This window comes from Balaenoptera physalus, assembly GCF_965194825.1.
Source record: "Balaenoptera physalus genome assembly, chromosome: 2".
NCBI classification, from domain to species: domain Eukaryota; kingdom Metazoa; phylum Chordata; class Mammalia; order Artiodactyla; family Balaenopteridae; genus Balaenoptera; species Balaenoptera physalus.
The window spans coordinates 177,332,680-177,350,261 of record NC_138883.1 but is presented as its reverse complement, the minus strand read 5'-3'; the positions used below and the strand labels follow the sequence as shown (position 1 = coordinate 177,350,261).

General features: G+C 38.7%; 1 protein-coding gene across 39 annotated transcripts in view; it reads right to left on the bottom strand.

Annotated features, from left to right (window-relative positions):
* Positions 1 to 17,582, bottom strand: part of ZNF438 (zinc finger protein 438) — a 193,770-nt gene that overhangs the window by 67,638 nt on the left and 108,550 nt on the right. For 20 of the 39 annotated variants that reach the window (XM_082452794.1, XM_082452776.1, XM_082452773.1 and 17 more), the window contains one exon: positions 16,403 to 16,528. The exons of the other annotated variants lie outside the window; for them this stretch is intronic. The gene's annotated coding sequence lies outside the window, so the exon portion shown is untranslated. The remainder of the gene's footprint in view (positions 1 to 16,402; positions 16,529 to 17,582) is intronic. 39 annotated transcript variants of the gene reach the window in all.

Sequence of the window (17,582 nt, the reverse complement as noted above, 5' to 3'; positions counted from 1 at the left end):
GCCTAGATATTTTTTCTCAACTCTAGTTGAATAGACAAACCTTGCTCTCTGTTGAAATACACAAACCCTGACAATAAAATGAAAACAAGTTTCACCTCTCAAGGGTCTGGAAGAGTGATTGTTTATGGGAAGTCCCTGACGGACTAGAAAAGGGAAAAACAGTCAGCGCTGCTGCCCCGAGTCGCCCAAAGGAAGTGGGTATGCGGGTCAGGCAGTGCGGCGTGCGAGTTGGTGTCAGCGCATTTTTGCTATGAAAATGGAAAGACAAAGTGATTTCCTAATTGAAGCAGACAAGCCAGATAAAGCCAGATAAAGTTATAGGAGGAAAAAAATCCTACGTATCTGAAACACTGTCCTTTTAAAGATGTTTTTCTTTTCAAGACATCGCAGAATGTAACAGGTGTAGTTTAAGAGATAATTTTATAGTGTATAAAGGTGCTCCTCTGTCTAATACGAAATGGGGTCCTGACTGAGGTGCTACCAGCTGAGGATCAGGTGAACCCAATTAACCCAATTTTTCCTTGTCCGTACTAAGTGGTTTATTTTAGATGCACACTACTCCCCCAATCCTTTAGGGTACGACAGGGAAAAACCATAAACAGGCTCTAAAGGTCGTGACATTAATTTTCCTGTCATTCTCATGCTTTAAATAGGCATCAAAAAACTAAAAAATCTTGTCCTCTGGGAAGGAAGGCAAATCTGAAACTAATTATGGTAGTTATTATTGTAATACTATTAAATTAAACGCTGTGACCCCGGCTAAATTTATTTTGGTACCTTTTGTTAATGAATAAAACTTCTCAAATATGATTACTGCATCCTCTCATACTGCAAAACGATTCACCAGAGGACTACTAGAACTCAGTAACCACTCAGTAACCTGAATTCTCATTCACCTAAAGCTTAACTGAAAAGTTTAATAAGCACACATGGAATTTTATTGCAGAAAATTCTGTATCTGTTACAAAGTCTTATTTAAGGAGTAAAATCCTCACATGGATAGAAGACTGAGCTAAGAGTCTTATCTGTCATGGGCAGTGTTCACTTGTTTTCTGTTGTCTATTTTGTCAACTTAAGGCTTGCTCAAAAAGATTCCTATTTATTTATACCTAAAAGAAAATAAAGGCGGGGGTTGGGGGGGGGAGTGGGGGGGTAGATGACTCAGTATCTGCTTAAGTTTCCAAGACTCAAACTGCTTTCTTTAGGTGTTTGCAGGACACGATGGTCCAGAGGCAACATTGAAGCTGAAGGATTTCCCGGTAGCTGCCTGACCAACACCTGGGCACCAGGTGGCAGAGGAAGCCACCTGACCTGGTGCTTAGGAAGTATTTGCTGTGTGTGTCCACTAGTGACCTGAAATCCGAAATGGTATCCACAGAGACTCCGTTGGGCTCATTTTAATCCTACAGAGGCTGGAAGAGAGAGGAGGGCTGAAGACACTGAATGATGAGTTTGGGTGGGTGGGAAGGAAAATCCGGCAAGAAGAAGGGCGGGCAACATCCGCGTGGGATAACGAGCAGGGGAAAGATGAATGAGCAGCAATCACAAAAGAAAGAAAAAGCAAGTGGGAGGAAAACAGGAACAATGGCAGCATTATTTTAGAAGGAGAAATGGCCTGTGATAAAAAAAAAGCATTAAATTCCAGTTTCCTTAAATATCTTAGAAGATACAGAAAACCAGTTAAGAACCAGCTCTTCCTCTCTCTGCTGCAGCCAGAAAGACACCTATAGACTGTGCATTGTTGGTGGTCTAAGTAGTCAATAACCATTGGCTGGTTGTTAAATGGTCTTGTTGCTGATCAACTGCAACGGTTTATTAAAATTTAAGGTGAGCCAAGTGAAGTTAAGTATTTTAAGAGCATCTTCTATTGCTCTAAATTTAAAAGTCAGGCTTCAAATAAAACTTTCAAATTATCTCTATTTGCTTGGAAGTGTTAACGGACCATGAGGCATCACGGCATAGGAAAGACGAGAAAAAGAAGAATGCGGAAGGAAACAGAGGAACATTTTGTCTTGCAAGCCGTTCTACGATGGTTCATCATGCATACACAGGGATTCCAATTAAAGGATATGATTACCAGTGCTTCCCGATCCTTTGTTTTCATGTGCTTTACCGTGGCCCCCAAATCTATTTCTTTACACTTTATAGATCCACATCTCAAACTGCCGTTTGGGCTTCACATACATTGTCACATTAGCTGATGAAGCAATTTTTTAAGCTAGTGCATGATGGCACAGCCCAGCAGCCAAGAGTTCACTCTGAAGCCGTGTCCAACTATGTCTGTGCAATGGTTTTATGATTATTTAAATATTTCCTTACATTTCGCTCTTATTCTTTTAGAAAGATCAGTGGAGCTCAAAAGATTAAAGGTAAATGTGATTAATATGACACCAAAGGCATAGGTAACAAAAGTAAAAATAGACAAACTGTACCATATCAAAATTAAAAGTTTCTGTGCATCGAAGAAAACATTCAACAGAGTGAAAGAGCAGCCTATGGCAAGGGAGAAAATATTTGCAATCATTTGTCTAAATAAGGGGTTAATATCCAGAATATATAAAGAACTCTACAACTCAACAACAGCAGCAAACCAAATAACCCAATTAAAAAGTGGGTGAGGGGCTTCCCTGGTGGCGCAGTGGTTGAGAGTCTGCCTGCCAATGCAGGGGACACGGGTTCGAGCCCTGGTCTGGGAGGATCCCACATGCCACGGAGCGACTAGGCCCGTGAGCCACAATTACTGAGCCTGCGCGTCTGGAGCCTGTGCTCCGCAACAAGAGGGGCCGCGGTGGTGAGAGGCCTGCGCACCGCAATGAAGAGTGGCCCCTGCTTGCCGCAACTAGAGAAAGCCCTCGCACAGAAACGGAGACCCAACACAGCCATAAAGAAAGAAAGAAAGAAAGAAAGAATTACCATGGTACAGCTCTAATTTCTAATAATGTTTAAAAAAAAAAAAAAAAAAGAAAAGTGGGTGAAGGAGCTGAATAGACGTTTGTCCAAAGGAGATACATACAAATGGTCACAAAGCATATGAGAAGATGTTCAATATTACTTATCATTAGAGAAATGCAAATCAAAACCATCATTAGATATCACCCCACATCCATTAGGATGGCTACTACCAAAAAAAAAAAAGGAAAATTTCAAGTGTCAGCAAAGTTATGGAGAAATTGGAACCTTTCTGTAACTGTTGGTGGGAACGAAAAATGGTACAGTTGCTATAGAAAACAGTATGGCGGTTCCTTAAAAAATTAAAACTAGAAATTACCGTACGATTCAGCAATTTCACTTCTGGGTATATATCCAAAAGAAAAGAAAGCAAGATATCGAAGAGATATATGCACACCTATGTTCATAGCAGCACTATTCACAGTCGCCCAGAAGTAATCCAAGTTATCTATCAATGGATGAATGGATAAACAAAATGTAGTATATGCATACAATGGAATACTGTTCAGCCTTAAAAAGGAAGGAAATTCTGACACCTGCTACAACATGATGAACCTGAGGACATGCTAAGTGAAATAAGTCAGACAAGAAAAGACAAAAACTCTGTGATTCTACTTATATGAGGCACCTAGAGTAGTCAAATTCATAGAAACCAAAAGTAGAATGGTGATTGCCAGGGGCTGTGGGGAGGGAAAATGGGGATTTGTTGTTTAATGGGTATAGGGCTGCAGTTTTGCAAGATGAAAAAGTTCTAGAGATTGGTTGTACAACTATGTGAATATACTTAACACTACTGAACTGTACACTTAAAGATGGGAAAAATGATAAATTTTGTTATGCTTTTTTTTTACAGTTTTAAAAAAGTAAGTGTGATTATACTAGTGATAAGAAGCATAGGTCTTATGACCCACATAAATTTAGGCAAAAAAGGCAATCATTTAGGATATTTTAAGTGGGCAAATCTTTAACCTATATTGGAAGCACAGTGGACTTTAGCCAGGTATGTATGTCTTCAATTGTGAAGAAAAATAATAAAATTAAAGAATATTTACAAAGATACAATATTTATACTACACATATATCTATGTGAAAAAAAATGATGTATTAAGGAATTGTATAATGTTTTACTAGTTCTCTGGTGATAGAATCTTCTTATATGGCATTACACACTTAACTTCTGTGTATGTGTTTTTTTTCTTTTCTTTTTTTTTCTGAATTTTTATTGGAGTCTAGTTGCTTTACAATGTTGTGTTAGCGTCTACTGTACAGCAAAATGAATCAGCCGTACATATACATATATCCCTTCCCTTTTGGATTTCCCTCCCATTTAGGACACCACAGTGCATTAGGTAGAGTTCCCTGTGCTCTACAGTATGTTCCCATCAGTTGTCTATTTTATACATAGTATCAACAGTGTATATGTGTCAATCCCAGTCTCCCAATTCATCCCACCCGCCCTTTACCCCCTTGGTATCCATACATTTGCTCTCTACCTCTGTGTCTCTATTTCTGCTTGGAAAATAAGGTCATCTATACCATTTTTCTGAATTCCACATATATGCATTAATTTACGATATTTGTTTTTCTCTTGCTTACTTACTTCACTCTGTATGACACTCTCTAGGTCCATCCACATCTGTACAAATGACCCAATTTCATTCCTTTTTATGGTTGAGTAGTATTCCATTGTATATATGTACCACTCTTTATCCATTCATCTGCTGATGGACATTTAGGTTGCTTCCATGTCCTGGCTATTGTAAATAGTGCTGCTATGACCATTGGGGTACTATACATAGAAAATCCTAAAGATGCCACCAGAAAACTACTAGAGCTAATCAATGAATTTAGTAAAGCTGCAGGATACAAAATTAATACATAGAAATCTCTTGCATTCCTATACACTAACAACAAAAAATCAGAAGGAAATTAAGGTAACAATCCCATTTACCATTGCAACAAAAAGAATACAATACCTAGGAATAAACCTACCTAAGGAGGCAAAAGATCTGTATACAGAAAACTATGACACTGATGAAAGAAATCAAAGATGACACAAACAGAGGAGAGATATACCATGTTGTTGGATTGGAAGAATCAATATTGTGAAAATGACTATACTACCCAAAGCAATCTACAGATTCAACGCAATCCCTATCAAACTACCAATGGCATTTTTCACAGATCTGTGTATATTTTGAGGAACATATTTTACACAGAAGTAAATACTGCCTATAAACAGGAAGTCCCAGCCTAGGGCTCCTCAGGCCATATGCATGTCAACACAGCCACTCTGAAGACTGGATCTGGTTTACTTCTTTTTATTTCTCCAAAACATGTATCACCCCATGTTCTCTGGTGAGTTTATGAGACAGGCAGGGGTTTCTAGACCATCTCTGTTCATGAGGTACTTTAGTATCAGCAGTTGACAAAAGACCCAGTGTTACAGGGCAAGTGCTTCCCTAACTACCATCTTCTCAGGTCCAGGTTGGCTCAGGCAGAGGTGAGTGCCCCCCGCTTCAATCCACTGCCCGCTCCCCCAGCCACGCCCCTCCCCTCCCCAGGCTCTGGCACTACCCAAATTAAGCTGCGGGTATGAAGTGAACCCAAGTGGTTCCAGATTAGAATAACCATAGGCATCTCAGAGATTAGCCATAAGTCCCTCAGTTAGCTTTGAGATGAAAGCAGCAAGGCCGCCCAAGACCTGGGTCTGTATTCACAACGCTGACAGAGAGACAGCAGACGTGGGTGGGCGAGGGCAGGTGGGAGGAGGTGCTCTGGGGCATGTAGGCCTTGTGGGGCTTCCGCTGGGAACATTCAGTTACATTTCAAGGATCTAAAACATTGGCAAAGATTGTACACCTACAGATTATAGCCTCTAAACAATCACATGGCATGAAATCCAAAACTGAAATACAACTAGCGGGAAATCGTTTCTCATTTTGGTATGCAATCTTAAACGCTGACGTTACAAGATCAATTGGTTGCTGCTGGAAATTCACTAAGCATTCAGTTTCCCTACAAATGACTGAGCAGGGGGTTAATTTTAGTCTCACCAAGGAAAGGCATATAAAAATAAAGGAACGATTTCAAAGGATAAGAAACTGCCGAGGGTGGCTGCCCCTGGAGAGGACTGGGGTGCACGTTTGGGCGGGAGGCTGACTTCCACTGCATACTCTTCTGTAAGCAAACCTTCTGAATATTTTACCTTATGGATGGACTACTTAAAATAACATTATCAGTGATAAGAACAACAAGAATGAAGTAGATCGGGAGAGGCAGGTGGTCCTCAGTAAACACTGGCAGGGAAAGACATCCAGGAAATACTCTTAAGTGAAGCAAACTGTGGAACAGTGAGTATACTCTGATGCTATCTGTCTTAAAAAAAAAAAAAAAAAAAAGTTGTATTTCCAAGAGAAACATCAAATTGTCAACAGTGGTTACCTTTGGGACTTGGGTTGGTGAAAATTCCCTTTTTTCTTTGTACATTTTTTGGTGTGTGTGTGTGTGTGTGTTTATATATACACCCATACACATAAACACAGTGTATGTGTGTATAAAATATATAACCATCTATTTTTATATTATAAACAAAAACTGTTCCAAAAGAGAGAAAAAAAAAAACTAGCTAGAATCCACTTTTAAAACATTCCTGTTCAAGAAGGATAAATGGATATTTTGATTTTCAAGTGATAATTAACAAACTAAATGGTAGTCTTTTTTCACTTTGTATTTTCCTCATCCCAAATTTACTGTGATCATTATTACACTTAGTAATTTTCTGTCAAAACCAAATGCACGAGGTTCATCACTCAACCATCTAATGTCTACCAATAAAGAGCAATTAGGAAATTGTGCGTAGGTCAAAAAGAGGGCCATTAGATGTAATTTCTTAAAATTCTTATTTCAGTACTTTTGCTAAACTCAAAATAATTTCAGCTTAGTAACAGGCATTTAGCCGAGAACAGATTTTCAAATACAGAAAACTAAAAAATAAAAAAATCCAAAGGAACAATATTCTCTGACTTCCCCTGATGAGTTTAGGTTTTCTTAGTTTATGAATCCAGTACACAATTTAATTCTTCTTTCCCAACACTGATGATACTTATGTTAATTTAACATCTATCATCCTGACAAACTCAAAACTCTCCAAGGGCAGGGCCCAGTTCTGTCTTGTTCCCATTAGCCCTGGGGCCTTGCAGGGGAGAAGTCTTTCAAAAGCATTTGATGAATATACTTTGAAAGATGTAAACCTAAACAAAAGGAGTTGCAAGATTTACAGATATTCAAGAGCAAAACAGATCCTAAATAAAGATTATGTAACCAACCAAAACAAAAAAGATCCACATCATAGTTAAAAATAGCATAAGGAGAGAAGAAAAGGTTATTTGCCTAAATGATCTGTGGGACAAAATCAAAGCATATGTTCTCTACGCTCAATTGCCAAAAGCCTCCGCAGTTTTGGCTGTCTTAGAAATACTAGGCTCTGAGTCACAAAGCCAAAGCCTTGAGAAAACTAACTACAAGTAACTCCTGAAATGGGATTATAACATTGTACTCTTAAGGTATGTTATCACTGTAAAGTTCATCTTATTAGCAGACTGTTTCAGAATTCTTTCTATTTCAAGAATCTTTAAAAAAGAATTATGGGATGGCAAATATCCTTAAACACACACGCGCGCACGTGCACGCACACACACACACACACACAATTGAACTTTTGTTCTGACAGTTCTTGAAAGGAATCCAAATCTTAATACTCTTTACTGAAGAAGTATGTTTTTTGGCATGTCTGCACTTACGCAATCTACTACAGTTGAATTAAGTCTACTCGTGAACTTGTATGTCAGGTTCAACAGAATTTTAACCAAGGTGGAAAATTATACTTTTTCTAAATCAAAACAAAACAAAAGTGTTCTGGCCATAAGGATAACTAAAGTCATTTGCTTTCTTATGCAAGCTTACATCTTTTGTCAAAGCAGGACAGTTCATTCATTCAGTCAATATAACTAATAGAACACGTTTTGTGTAAAGGGCCATTTAGTATATATTTTCAGTTTTATGGGCCCTATGGTCTCTGTACAGCTACTCCTTTCTGCTGGTGTAGCGTGAAAGCAGCCAGAGACAATATGCATGAATAAACATGGCTATGTACCGATAAACTTTTTAATTTATGGACATAGACACTTGAATTTTATGTAATTTTCATGTGTCACAAAATATTATCTTCTTTGGATGTTCCCCCAATGGTTTAGAAATGTAAAAACATTCTTAGCTTGCAAGCTGTATAAAAACAGGCCCAATTTGGCCTGTGAGCCATAGTTTGCTAACTCCTGACCTAAACCAACTCTCCAGGAAACCTGGTTTACACCACTTACTAGCCGTGTAACCTTGTCCTTGCTCCACCAAAAAAGCCCAAACAACAAACAAAATCAACAAAAACGACCACCATAACTGAGCTATAACATCTTAGTTTTCAGGTGAGAGTTAATATTTTATCTTTATTTATTTATTTAATTTATATTTTATTTACTATTTTATTTATTTTATATTTTATCAATATAACAACAGCGGCAGCAACTAACATTTATTTTGAGCTTACTATCTTCCAAACAGTGTTCTAGGCATTTTAAATGTGTGCTAATTTATTTAATCCTCACCACAGCCTTGGGTTGGGTGTTTTATGATCACCCTTTCACATATAAGGAATTAGGCACAGAGAGGTTATGTACCTTATCTAAGCTCTCACAGCTAGGAAGATGGTGGAGCTGAGGTCTGAGGACAGGTACTAGGTTCTGCTTTTAACCACAACTGCCTCTAACCTCCAAATCTCCCTGTTCTTTTCTTTCTTTTTTTTATTTTTTAAATTTTATTTATTTAATTTTTTGCTGTGTTGGGTCTTCGTTGCTGCACATAGGCTCTCTCTAGTTGCGGTGAGCGGGGGCTACTCTTCGTTGTGGTGCGCGGGCTTCTCACTGCGGTGGCTTCTCTTGTTGGGGAGCACGGGCTCTAGGCGCGTGGGCTTCAGTAGTCGTGGCACACGGGCTCAGTAGTTGTGGTGCACAGACTCCAGAGCGCAGGCTCAATAGTTGTGATGCACGGGCTTAGTCGCTCCGCGGCATGTGGGATCTTCCCGGACCAGGGCTCGAACCCGTGTCCCCTGCATTGGCAGGCGGATTCTCAACCACTGCGCCACCAAGGAAGCCCTCCCTGTTCTTTTCTTAAAGTCCCCATTTCTTTTTTTTTTTTTTTAACATCTTTATTGGAGTATAATTGCTTTACAATGGTGTGTTAATTTCTGCTTTATTAACAAATTGAGTCAGTTATACATATACATATATCCCCATATCTCTTCCCTCTTGCATCTCTCTCCCTCCCACCCTCCCTATCCCACCCCTCTAGGTGGTCACAAAGCACCGAGCTGATCGCCCTGTGCTATGCGGTTGCTTCCCACTAGCTATCTATTTTACGTTTGGTAGTGTATATATGTCCATGCCACTGTCTCACTTCGTCCCAGCTTACCCTTCCCCCTCCCCGTATCCTCAAGTCCATTCTCTAGTAGGTCTGCATTTAAAGTCCCCATTTCAAAGGACAATTCTCAGAAATTAAAATGCACAGTAGAATAAGCATGTACAGTTAATGCTTACCAGTAAAGAGCTAATCCTTAGATTGAGCCTATATTGCTAGTTACAAAAAAGGAAACTTGATTCAAATGGATGCAAGCTTCAGTGTTCTCGTGCAAAAATTATGAACAACAGTCTGACTCCCTCCTATGTGTGTTGGCCCATGAGAACAAACATCAGTGAAAATGCCCCAGAAGAGGGCTGCAAAAGGCAGGTCACTAAGACTTTCTCTAAATGACTCTTTATTCTCCTAATTTAAATGTGCCTCCTGCTTTGCTGTCCACAGTGGCATTTATAGATTTACAAGGTTTGTCTATTACTGGTAGATTAGCAATAAACACTGCAAGCAGAGACGCCTTCCTCGTAACAGTTACGGTAAAACATAACTTAAATCACAACCTATTGGCACGATCTGTTTTCCTCGTCAAGCCTTTATCCATCTGTTGGCTCTGTATGTTGATGTTCCAAATGCAAGTGGATACCCAAATAACTAACTCTTTAAAGGTCATTTGAAAAAAATTTTAGGGTACAGATTAAAGTTTATTTCCGTGTAGTCTTAAATTGCCAAAGTGGCTTTTAGAAATTATAATAAACTGTTATTGCTCCATACAACTGCAGAATAAAAACATCTCTGAAGAACTTGACATTTTAAGACTTTGGCTGGCCAAGGAAATAAGAATTGCTAAAACTGGATTCATTTCAGTTATTCCTCATTGGAAGGTAGTTACTTGCCAGAAAATTATTTCAGAGTCTATTTTCAATACTTACATCAAAATGAGGAAATTTAAATGACAGATGATCTCTACAGCATTGGGGACCATCAGCAAGGCCAAGTACATTATAAGACCCTGAAGATGCAGGCTAGGCCAAAAGAGACTCCAAGACCAAAAGAGGCTCCAAGACCGAAATTCATCTGGCAAATACTAAAAAATGTATCTAGTTTTCTCAAAAATTTTTCTAACTTTCCCCAAATATTTGCTATCAGCAAATTGCATAGTTCTACATAACGTGCGACTGCCTTGGTAAGAAAGAGCTAGTTCTCAAAAGAAAAAAAAAAAAAAACCATTCATGTAACTTGAAGTTGTCCATACAAAGTGGGACTGAGGAAAACCTTTGGCTCAGAAATGACCCTCTGACCCACTCACTTTCAAAAGCCCAGCGTCCAGGAGCCATGCCTTACACGCCCTCCCTCACTTCCCATCTCTAGGCCTTCACCAGATCGTGTCAATTTTATCTCTTAAAAAGCCCTCAGATGGGCTTCCCTGGTGGCGCAGTGGTTGAGAATCTGCCTGTCAATGCAGGGGACACGGGTTCGAGCCCTGGTCTGGGAGGATCCCACATGCCGCGGAGCAACTGGGCCCGTGAGCCACAACTACTGAGCCTGCGCGTCTGGAGCCTGTGCTCCGCAACAAGAGAGGCCACGACGGTGAGAGGCCCGCGCACCGCGATGAAGAGTGGCCCCCGCTTGCCGCAACTGGAGAAAGCCCTCGCACAGAAACGAAGACCCAACACAGCCATAAATAAATAAATAAATTTAAAAAAAAAAAAAAAAAAAAAAGCCCTCAGATACGTCCATTTCTTCTCAGCTCCACTGCCAATTACCTGGCGCCAGGTGCTCTACCATCCCCTGAGAGACCACTGAATACCCTTCTACCTGCTTCCACTCCTGCTCCTGCAACCCACACGGCCACAGTGATGCTCTCATAGCACAGAGCGTGCCGTGCCGTCCAGAAGGAAAGCCGCTACGAGCCATAACGCGCCCACGAGGCTCCGCACAGTCCGGCCTTGGTCCGCTTCTGCGTCTCCTCCTGCACTCCTCACCCCCACTCTCTGTGTCCAGCCACGCTGGCCTTCCTCCAACCCCCAGAACATACCGTGGCTCTGTCGCCCCCAGAATGCCTACATGCTGGTCCCCCTCCCTGTGACGCCTCTTTTCTTCGCGATAACCTGAATCCATCCTTCAGATCTCAAGGCAGTATCACCTCCTTAGGAGAACCGTCTTTTGACCTCGTCTGGCTGAGATACCCCTGTTAATAATGAACAGGTTATCTTTTTCCCTCAGACCACTGACCACAATTGTAATTACACTTAGATCGTGTCTAGTACCCCGGACCAGGGGTACTACCCCCAACAGACAAGCAGCTCTAGAAGGCAGGGTTCGCAACCCTTGGTGTTCATATGGTACCAAAGCATCTGGGGCACAGTAACAGAACACCCAGGAGGGGCTCAGTTAAGATTTATTTATCTATATTTGTGATACAATTCACATACCATAAAATTCACCCTTTTAAAGTGTACATTTCAGTGGGTTTTGGTATATTCACAAAGTTGTACAACTCTCACCACCATCTAATACCAAAATATCCCATCACTCTACCCCACTGCCTGTCCCCGGAAATCACTGATTTACTTTCTGTCTCTATGGATTTCCTTAGTCTGGAAATTTCATATAAATAAAATCATTTAACATGTGGCCTTTAAAAAAAAGAAGCAGGCATTTATAGTTATAAACTTCCCTCTAATTTCTTTAGTTGCATCCTGTAAATTTTGGCATGTTGTATTTTAAGTTACTTTATATCAAGGTATTTTCTAATTTCTCTTGTGATTTCTTCTTTAATCCACTGGCTATTTAGGAGTATGCTGTTTAATTTCCACATAATTGTGAATTTCCCAAATTCCCTTCTGCTACTTATTTCTAATTGCATTCTACTGTGGTCAGAGAACATAATTTGTATGTTTTCGACCCTTTTTACATTTATGGAGGCTTGTTTCATGGCCTAACGGGTAGTCTATCAAGGAGATGGAGCCATGTGCATTGGAAAGAACGTGTACTCTGCCTGTGTTGAATGGAGTGCTCTATACATGGCGCTTAGGTCTAGTTGGTTTACCTTTCTAAGTGTTCACCACTCCACTTAGTATCACCCTAACGGTAAGAGGTACACACAGTGAAGTCTTTACTTCGGATTTGCCCTTAAACACATTTATTTTGAAAAACTCTAAGGAGAGCAAAGTAGGAAATAAATGTAGCTGTTCTACCTTTCCTGATTAATGTCATCTATCTCATGGCCATGGTGTCAAAAAAATGATTTCAAAAACCCTGCAAATAAAAAAAATTAGTACAAGTGCAGTGAAATGTGAAATGCTATTTTAAACAACTAATACTGAAATTTAGTTTGCCCAAGCACTTTCTGAAAGAAAGATCATATTTTGCCTGATATAGCAAACATAAATTTCACAATATAGAAACTTCATTTATGAAATATACTCTGGAAGTAGCATCCATTGCAGACTTTTCAAAAGTAGGCCTTATGAGGCAAATATGGAAATTATGATACATCAGTGTGCAAAAATTTTCTAATAAAATCTTTGTATTATTCTTGTATAAGGTTTGCAGTTATTTCTCTCAAAATGTGTAGAAGATAAAATTTGCTGATTTTCTTCAACATACTTAGGAAACATAATTGGATTTTCAAACTTGAGAGAAAAATGCAAAACAATATCACTTCTATAGCATGAAGGTCACATCTACATTTACTGAAAAAAAAGACACAGTATTTAGGATCTTAAGCAAAATCCATAAAAATATCTACCTTATTCTACTGTATAATATAAAAGCTTACCACTTTAGTAAAGTACTAAGATTTCTCAATGTACATATATGTGAATATGACCTAAATAATGACTACTGAATTATATGAAGTTACAAATCCAAAGACATGGTTAAGTTTTGGTTCTGGTTATCACATAATCAACACACAGTAACTCACACATAATATCCATGAGCTGCGTCTAAATCACTGACATCTTTACTTGGGCAACAGGAAAATTCGACTCCAAAAATACATCACAAGTTTCTAACTGACTAAACTGCACAGTTCCTGGTTCTGGGCTGAGATTTTATATTTCCAAAAAAGCAGAACTCAAAGTCCAAACCTAACACCTGAAATGATAAATCTCAGAAAATTACCTTTTACTCTAATTTGCTTTTCCTCGTCCTAGTCTTACTCACTCTTCTTCATTTTCACCCTGAACACCTTTATATCCTATGTCCTCTTACTGAAAGTAATAAAAGCATTTTACTTCTTAATACTGTGTGGTGAATCATTTTCAGACTTATAAATTTCAAGGTAGTGTTAGTAATAGAAGGGTGCTTTCCATCCCCAAGTAATGACATTAACTATATGACCTAACCACGTGTGAGAAAGTTAAGTATCGTAAAGGCATGTTAGAAGGAGCTGTGGCTTATGCAGTCACGGTAACCACCATGAAACACTGGCCTGAATCTAAAAATACATTTGTCATGCTGGTACATCATGCCTTCTTCCAATTTTGATAACCGCATCAGAATATATCCACACAACTGTGGTACACATAGACGGCAGCGATAATAACAGGGATGCAAAGAGATTTCTGAAACTGTCTTCATGACCAAAATGAAGGTAATAGCAGGTACATTTATTCTTATTCACAGTGTGCCTGGCTAGATGTTCTTTCACATTGGTTCCTGCGGCTCCCAAGCTCAACTGAGCACTTCTGGAGAAGAGAGGTCCTGGAGGTCTCTGCATCCTACCCATGCCTGGATGCAGAAAGACTTAAGAGCACAGTGACCACATGTGAAAGTGGGGAAGAAGATTCAGCTGAGGCCATTCCTTCTTCACACCCTCTTTTCTCTTAGCTGTCATGAACCAGAAGCCCCTGGTTTTGTCCTGCTGCCTTTCCGGCCATCCTTGGCCATTAAGTCTTGGAGCTCCTCAAGGTAAACATCGGGTGTCACTTTATAGTCTCTCCCTAGGAGAGCTCATCCACATCTACAGCTTTATTTATCACATTAAGAAACACAGGCACAAGGGTAAGGAGAGTTACTTGTATAATAATAGGCTGTATGAAAAGAGCTAGTTGGGTAATCATAGGCTATATGAAAGAAAAAAAAAACTCAACAGTAAATCTGCTGCACTCAAAACAAGGACCTGTCTTGCATGGTATCAGCTACTGTCTTTTCTCCAATCTTGCCAATTTTTATTCGAATGAGTTATTGTTAGAAAATAGCATTCTTTTTTTTTCCTACTGGAAATGTGTTTTCAGTGTACAGCTGGCAAATCATCTGCTCTTAGTACGTTAAGACGCAGACAAGTCCAATCGAAATGACAGAAAGGATACTAAAAACTTAACTGGAATTTTAATTGATAGGTTAATAGTAACATATCTTAAACCACTTTTAAACTGATATTTTAATTATCTCATATTTTACGTGTGTGTACATGTGAAGACTAAAAATCAAAATAGATTTTGATGGAATGCCACTCAATGATGAAAAGGAACAAACTACTCATACACACAACAATATGGATGAATCTGAAGGGAATTGCGCTAAATGAAAAAGTCAACACTAAAGATTATATACTCTAAGATTCCATTTATATAACATTATTGAAATGACAAAATTATAGAAACAGAGGACAGATTAGTGGTTGCCAGGGGTTAGAGCTGGCAAGTGGGGGAGGTAGGTGAGTACAGTTATAAAATGGCAACTTGAGAAATCCTTGTGATGGAACTGCTCTGTATCTTGACTACAGTAGACACAAGAAGCTATACATGTGATAACAAGTGCACAGGAACTAAATATATACATCCACAAATGAGTTCAAGTAAAACTAGGAAAATCTGAATAGGATCTGCATTGTATCAATGTTAATATCCTGGAAGTTACATTTGGGGGAAACTATGTAAAGGGTACATGGGTTATTTCTTCTAACTGCATGTGAACTTACAATTATCCCCAATTTACAATTTAATAACAACAAAAAAAATAGCTTTAAGGTGCTTACAGCACACTCGCAAAGATAGTTTAGATTATCCATCCCCGACTACAGAATTCTAATTTTTTAAAGTAGTTTTCCTCCAGTTCATCCACATTCCATGCTGTTGATGTCAGCCCATGAAGAAAGGCAGATTTAGGTCGACAAAAGGAGAAATGTCTTGAGGTTATAAAGAACACAATAAAAACGTATTAATATTTTAAAAAGTAGATCTTGAAATGCACTTGAAAGTTTGAGATCATAATGACATAAATAAGCATTTATGACCTAAGAAAAACTGCCTCCTTTGGTACTTTGAAGTATTATAAAAAATCACACGGAATTAAATTACAAAGCTAACACACTTGTTTACGCAGCTGGTCTTTTTTAAAATTGAGGAACTTTAAACCTACAATTCTAATAGGCTTATTGGTGACACCCCAATCCTTTGAAAAATAAATGAAATATCATAAATCATCTGACAGTTCTTAAGCTGAGATTTTTATCATCACTCAGACACTTTAACAATAAAAAGCAATATGAAAGGATAGGATCTTGTTTATGTGACCTATAAAGTTTAAGACAGAAAATAAATCATACTATTAAATGTCATTTAGAGCTCTAACTTCAATACTTAGGATTGAATTGGCATAATATTCTTGGTAATTCCTATGAGGAGTCATACAAGTAGGGTAGCTTTCCTTACAAAATATTTCAGAACTCTGGCATTTCCTGTGATAAATGAAGCAATAAAGCTTTGGAATTGCAATTGGGTATATTTAAGTACTTCATATAGGCAACCAGACTGCCATCTTGCTGGATATCTAGTACTATGAATTTATTATTTGGCATCCAAAGGAATGTTTGAATACTTATAAAAAGTAAAGGATTGGGGTAAGCCCTTTTCATTTTAAGCTACGAATTTAGGACCACATTATAGCTACAGAGTTCAACCTTTATTTTCTGGCGAGTTCATTTAATGAAAATTATTCACAAATTTTGCAGGAAATGTTGAAATGAAAAATCCATAAATACCTTGAAACTGCTTAAGATTCAGCAGAAGAGCAGTAAGATCGAAGTGTTAGCCACAGCATCCTGAGAATTTTTATCATAGTTAAGTTTCAAGAAGATAAACGATGGGAGACATTCTCCATGACCCGGCTGTAAGGTAAATTTAATGACTAGTCAATGATCAGTCCAAGTGACATTCCGATTCTTAAAAGTGTGCCTTCAGACGTCCCCTGCACTAGCACTAGGGGACTGAGGTCAAAGCTGGGCCCATGTTAGACTGTAATCATCTTCCATTTCAGTCGTTTTTCAAATTCATTTTAGGATACAGCTACGGAAACCTTAGTCTCCGAATAAAGGCTTAACCAATGTCACATCCCTATCGGGCAGTGTACAGGCAATTAATAAACATTTGAATAAATGACTGAATTAATGATATCAGAAAGCCAACTTCTTATATCTTGCATATCATATTGTTGCTAATAAAGAATTCTTAAAGATTAATTTTAAAATGCACATTTTCTTTCATGAAATTATTATTAAATATTGAATATATACCAAACAATATTTTCACATATGTGTAAGTTATAATGAAAAATAATAACACGAACACCTGTCTTCCTACTGCCGAGATTAGGGAATAGAACATTACCAGTCACTCGAAAGTCATCTTTGTGGTCTTTCCCATTCCAATTCCACTCCTTCTTGCCATGCCTTCTCCCCAAACACCTTGAATTTTTTCCCTCACTTTCCTTTATAGTGTTAGCATACGTATCCCTAATCAAATCAAGAATCAAATCTTAAATTCTGTAAGATTTGGGATGGAATTATATTGGTTGGAATCATATTGGAAGCATTCTTACACATTCCTAAGGTTTACCTGTGGTGGTATGTTTCAACATGGCACAATTATGCCTTCTCTTATTGATGGCTATCTGAGTTCTTTCTGGTTTTCTGGAACATTGTCATATGCGTTTCTCCATGTATGTTTGCAAGAGCTTCTGTCTCTCGGAGTGGAACTGCTGGGTTGGTATATGCGCAAGTTGTTAGATAATGACAAAGTTTTTCAAGGTCGATCCAACTGACACCACCACTAGTGAGGGTCAGAGGGGTCAGGGTGCCCCACTGCATTGCCAGTCTGCGGGATATAAAATAGTACCTCCTTGAGATATTTTTTTAAGTTTTTTTCTCTCTTTTGGAGTAAAAT